Source organism: Bos mutus, chromosome 8, assembly GCF_027580195.1.
Source record: "Bos mutus isolate GX-2022 chromosome 8, NWIPB_WYAK_1.1, whole genome shotgun sequence".
Taxonomy (NCBI): Eukaryota; Metazoa; Chordata; class Mammalia; order Artiodactyla; family Bovidae; genus Bos; species Bos mutus.
In genome coordinates, this window is record NC_091624.1 from 11,375,343 (window position 1) to 11,381,736 (window position 6,394).

The following is a 6,394-nucleotide window of genomic DNA, read 5'->3' on the forward strand; positions in this document are numbered from 1 at the left end:
CAGTTCTATTTCCAGTTTTTTAAGGAATCTCCACACTGTTCTCCATAGTGGCTGTACTAGTTTGCATTCCACCAACAGTGTAAGAGGGTTCCCTTTTCTCCACACCCTCTCCAGCATTTATTGCTTGTAGACTTTTGGATCGCAGCCATTCTGACTGGCGTGAAATGGTACCTCATAGTGGTTTTGATTTGTATTTCTCTGATAATGAGTGATGTTGAGCATCTTTTCATGTGTTTGTTAGCCATCTGTATGTCTTCTTTGGAGAAATGTCTATTTAGTTCTTTGGCCCATTTTTTGATTGGGTCATTCATTTTTCTGGAGTTGAGCTGTAGGAGTTGCTTGTATATTTTTGAGATTAGTTGTTTGTCAGTTGCTTCATTTGCTATTATTTTCTCCCATTCTGAAGGCTGTCTTTTTACCTTGCTTATAGTTTCCTTTGTTGTGCAGAAGCTTTTAAGTTTAATTAGGTCCCATTTGTTTATTTTTGCTTTTATTTCCAATATTCTGGGAGGTGGGTCATAGAGGATCCTGCTGTGATGTATGTCAGAGAGTGTTTTGCCTATAAAAAATATGGAACGCTTCACGAATTTGCGTGTCATCCTTGCGCAGGAGCCATGCTAATCTTCTCTGTATCGCTCCAATTTTAGTATATGTGCTGCCGAAGCGAGCACCCTCCTTTCAATTTCTGACTTTCTTCTCTGAGTATCTCCAACCCTTAGCAAATTTCTTTGCAATTTTTTTTTTTTCCAGAGAAAAACTCTTTTCTGTCTGTCTTGTGTTTTCCTTTGGGTCCCTGTTTTCATCTTTTGAAAATCTGCTCATCTTTTAGGGTCTAGTTTGAAGGCTTCCTCCTTAATGATTTCTTTCTTGTTCTGGGCAGCTGAAAGGCCCCCTAATGTGAACTGCCCGCCCCCCGCCCATAGGATTTTGTTTAAAGCAGAGAAATGCTTCTTAAAAACTCGACTGGTCTAGAAGCCACAGTCCTTCCTGCATCTTGGCAGAGGCTACAAATGCGGTGGGTGGTTGAAGGAAGTCATGGAGTGTCCTTGCCTGGAACTTCCCCGCTTAGGCCACCCTAGACGGGTCCTGGGAGCTAACCTGAGGTAACTTCAGGCTCATTTCCCAGGAAAGTTGGAAAGTTCGTCTCTAGAAAGCCATTTCTAGGGTATTCTGGAGTCATTGTGTTCTAAAAGACCGGAGGTAAGCTTAATGAACTGCACCCAACAGTGTAAGGGGTATGCATTTAAGGTTGTACACCTGAGTTATACAAAATGTAAGACTATTACAAGGATTTTTATTATTAGGACCTGTGGGGAAAAGATCCACTTGATTCTACACTGGTCAAACTGTTCCCCAAGTACTGTGTTCAGTCTGGGGCATAAATAACTCTTTAAGTAGATATAGATTACAAGAACAACAATAATAAAACACAAAGTAGTTACCCACTCCAGTGTTCTTGCCTGGAGAATCCCAGGGACGGGGGAGCCTGGTGGGCTGTCGTCTCTGGGGTCGCACAGAGTTGGACACGACTGAAGCGACTTAGCAGCAGCAGCAGCAGTTACCCAGAATGGTGAGACTCAAAGCTACATCCTAGAATGCCATAAGGCGAGGGAGTCCAGCTCAGATAAGCTTTGATTTGTGAAAAGGCAGATCTGGTAAGCTGAGAAGGGAGGAGTTCTGAAGAGCCAGTGTGCTAACAAAGTTAGAGTCATACCTACTGTTCTTGCTGCCTGGCACCATTTACCCTGCTGATAAAAATGTTGCCCTATATCATGAATCCCTCCTTCCTGGCTCAGTCCTTGGGGTTTGGGTGAGGCTGACCCCACACTCAGGCTGAGCTCTGGTAGCTCCAGGCTATTTATTGATCCTATTATCCAGGACCATGGTGTGGCTATGGGTACCTCTGTCCCGAGGGAGAAAAAGTTTCAAGGCTTTTGTGTCTCTTCTGGGGAAGTGTCCTTTGTATTTGAAGCTGAAATGCTGTAAGAACTGATCTGCAGCAGCTATCATGTAGGAATGCAGTGAAAACCTGAAGAACAGAGCAAGCAGAGCTAAGAGAGAGAAACTGGATTCCAGGGGCACTGTTGGTGTTTGGTCAAGTCACACCTTAAGTCAGATCTGTCAGTGCACCTCTCAGATTATAGGAGTCAACAACTTCCAGTTTAGCTTTCAACATTTTGGATCATAGGAAGTCATGTGAACCAAAAGTCTCCCAAGTAGTATGCAGCAGAGAAGTGAAGCAGAGGGACTCAGGAAAGAGCAACTCTGACAGCAGCTGGTGAGTTGGTAATATGGAGAGCTAGTCTGTTTGGGAAGGTGCAGGTGACTTGATTTAGATGATGTTTGACAACTTGTGTTTTATCTGAGCGTCTAAGGTCTATGGCCTGTCAGCCCAATACTATGCAATATTGGCAAATTATTGATATACATAAGAAGTAACTGCCATGATGACAAAGAATAATTTGACTTAAAAAAATTACCCGTGAGTACTTAGGGTTTCTTCCACAAACCTGCCAGAGAAAATCAAAGCATAAGAAATCTTTTGAACTGGCTAATACATGCTTCCTTTTCCATTACCCACTTTGGCACAGACTCAAAGTTTCTCACTCATATCCATTTGAAAACCACTGTGGGAGCAAGTCAGTACAACGTGGGGTGACATCAGAGTCCAGGAGACAGTCACTGTGGGAGAGTCACCTGGGGATAGATCATCCAGGAGCATGGAGCCCTTGAATGAACAGGAAATGAGACATGTAGGGAGCTGACTAATCTGAGGATTGTCTACATTGGCTTCCTCCAAGGATGAGTAGCTGAGCTGAATGTTAACCCCCACTGGCAACTGAGGACAGACAGTGACTGACTCCAATCCTCCTTCCTTCTTCCAACATGTAGAATACTTGCTAGGTACCAAGAGTTGTTCCAGATATAAGGATAGCTGGTTAATATGGCATTCACAGCCTTGAGTCTAATGGGAAGGACAGACAATTAAATGCTGAAAAGTCACTTATAGGGAAACTTTGGAAGTAGAAATGTATACTTAATATTGGTGGATTTCACTGTATGTAAATTTTGTGTGTATGCAGTCACTCCAGTCGTATCTGACTCTATGTGACTCCATGGACTGTTGCTCACCAGGCTCCTCTGTCCATGGGATTTTCCAGGCAAAAATACTAGTGTGGGCTGGCATTTCCTACTCCAGGGAATCTTCCTGACCCAAGGATCGAACCTGCGATTCCTGCCTCTCCTGCACTGGCAAATGGATTCTTTACTACTGTGCTACCTGGGAATCCCATGTAAAGTATACTTGAGTTTAAACAACAACAACAACAAAAACAGACAGGAAAAAATAAAACAGAATCACCTAAAAGTGGAACTGGAAATCCAGGCAGGGTATTATCAGAGCACCAAAATAGAGGTTATTTGTGTAAGATATAAAGCTGATTGTGATCAGATTAATAAATGCATGAAAGAGCCGATGCACCTACAACCCATGAAAGCAGAAAGAGAGGCTCTTCAAAACAGTAAACTTTCTACTTGGAACACTAGAATAACCTCAAGTTCAGAGATATCAGGGGCAGGGAGAAGGAACTGATATGATGGTGCTGCTGCTGCTGCTAAGTTGCTTCAGTCGTGTCCGACTCTGCGACCCCATGGATGATGAGCTGGTAATTAATTCATGAGCTGCAAACATCTGCACCCATTCTCTGCCTTAGAAGTGGTGGATCCTGGATTTTTTCCTCCAAGTGAAAATTTTAAGTAAAGCTTATTTTTTACCAAATAAGATGAGAGTTATGATACCTGAGGCTCCCAGAGAAGGCACTGGAGCCAGAGAAAGTAGCCAGTGTACACTTTCTCCCTTCCACCCTCAAAACCATTAGAGCTAGGACCACTGAAACCAAATCTCTATTTACTGTTAAGAAAGCAGAGATTCTCACCTGGCCTTGGGAAATATATCCGAACTTCTTATTCTACATAGATGAAACTCTCATGTGAAAACTAACAGGCATTCAAAAAGCATGAAACAAATGAGGAAAACCAACAGAAGTATCATCCAATGCTACCAATAAACAAACGACCTGCTGATGAACGTGCTAATCAAGAAAGAAAAGAACTTTGCAGTACCATAGTTGGGGGACTTCCCTGGCAGTCCAGTGGTTAAAACTCTGAGGTTTCACTGCAGGGGGCACAGATTTGATCCCTGGTCAGGGAACCCAGATCCTGCGTGTCATGAGGGCATGGGCAAAAAAAGAAAGTTAAAATATGATAGTTGGTATACGTGAGGAAGTCAAGACATTCCATTTACAGAAATAAAGGCAGTCTATAAAAAGAAAGAGTTCTTGGAAATTCATGCTTGGGAAAAACATGAATGTGGAAATAAAAAACTATTTCAACGGATGGACTGAAGAGCAGGAAAGGGATGAATGAAGACCAAATTGTGAACAGAAAGACTGTCAGAGCTGTCTTCCATATTCAGTGAATAAACACAAAGAAGATGATGAGAATAAAACAAATACTGAGCCCTGGAAGCTATAGGCAAACTTTTAGAAGCTGTCTACCATACATTCCAGAAGAGAGAAATAGAATCAAGAGAACAAAAGAATCAATGAATCAAAAGGAAAAAAATGTCTCTGCTGAAAAAAGGCTCAAATCTACAAATTGAAAGGGTTCAATGAGTGCTGGGTCAGAATGATGAAAAACTACATCCTCATGAAATTTCTGAATTCTGAGGATAGACAGAAAACCCCCAAAGCTTGGGTTGAGCAGCAGTAGAGACACATTACCTGGAAGGAATCAAATCAGTCTGTGGTTCTCATCAGCAACGCTAATACAGAAGACAAAATTCTAAGGAAAGATTCTTTTGAACCCAGCTTCTAGAGGCTGTTACCCTATCATTTAATTATTGTGAATTCAGAATTCTCAACTCACTTAATCTTTAAGTAAATAAATGATGGGAACAAAAATCAAGATATATTTGGACATGCAAATGTTCTGAAAGTTTACCATCCAGGAACCACTTTCTGAAAGAGATACTCAGATGTACTAGAAGCTGAAGAAGAAGGAGGAAGAGGAGGAGCAGGAGGGTGAAATAGGAAGCCACAGGGCACAAAACTCAGCAGTTAGCAAAGAAATCAGTAAAACCTGTGGCTAAGCCCATTGTGAAATAATTGAGTACAGTATTTCTATTTTAAAGATTGTACTATTTGCTAAGGTCAGTGATTGGTCTTCACTGTTGGCTGGTTCTCATTAAGCAAGGCATAGCTCCATCAGCCTTCAGAGCTGTTGTGAGCTTCCTCAGCAACTGTGTCAGTCATGGTTAGATGCGCCCCACTTCTCAGGGCTGTGGGTGCCTGCAAAGGTCCTCAGGCCGATTCTTGGTCCGGAAATGGGCTGTCAGCAGGCTTCCTTTTGGGGTTTGTGGAACAAACATACCAACAGCTGAGGCATCCACTTGTGAGGCAGGTGACTCTGTGTGTGTGTGTGTGTGTGTGAGAGAGAGAGAGAGAGAGAGAGAGAGAGAGACTGGGTGGCAGAGCCCTAGTCTTGCTTGGTGTTACCCCTGCTACCAAGGGGAGGGGGAAGGGGCAAGGATGGGCCAATACTATGCCAGCTGCTCTCTGAACTTCAGCTGGAATGTCTGAAGTTTGCTTCCAAATCCACATCTTCCAAGGCTTTCCCTGGCGATCCAGTGGTTAAGGCTTTGCCTTCCAACACAGGAGGTGCAGGTTGGATGCCTGGTTGAGGAATTAATATCTCATATGCCTTGAGGCCAAAAACCAAAACATAAAACGTAAGCGATATTGTAACAAACTCAATAAAGACTTTAAAAATGGTCCACATTTTTAATACTGGATGCTTGGGGCTAGTGCTCTGGGACGACCCAGAGGGATGGTATGGGGAGGGAGGAGGGAGGAGGGTTCAGGATGGGGAACACATGTATACCTGTGGCGGATTCATTTTGAACTTTGGCAAAACTAATACAATTTGTAAAGTTTAAAAATAAAATAAAATAAAAATGGTCCACATTTTTAAAAAATTCCAAATCTTCTATCAGAGTGCACTTACCAGTGTAAAGTGGGGAGGGGCCACTGTTCTGCTGAGTCATCCCTTCCCACCCATGTCTGCTTTGCTTTTCTGAGAACCCTGGTGTCCGGATGGCTTCTAGCACAGTCAAATGTAACAGCCAATAGTCTATTTGTTGCCCAAGCTCCACAAACTAACTGCAGGTAGGATGTTTGGTTTGTGTGTGTGTTCGGGGGAGGGAGAGGCGTGTGGAGGAAGGCAGGATAATCCGGCTTGTTATTTCTCCCATCACAATGAAGTGTCTGAGAGTCATTGAACTTCTAAGAATGACAAGTTTACCTGCACTTGACTTAGAGATGGTCAGCAGCAGGGC

The 6,394-nt window shown here is 43.0% G+C and overlaps 1 non-coding gene across 1 annotated transcript; it reads right to left on the bottom strand.

Annotated features, from left to right (window-relative positions):
• Positions 1–564: 564 nt before the first annotated feature.
• LOC138989061 (U6 spliceosomal RNA) lies at positions 565–671 on the bottom strand. The gene has a single exon (XR_011465294.1). It is a non-coding gene; the product is annotated as a U6 spliceosomal RNA (small nuclear RNA).
• Between the last annotated feature and the right edge of the window lie 5,723 nt (positions 672–6,394).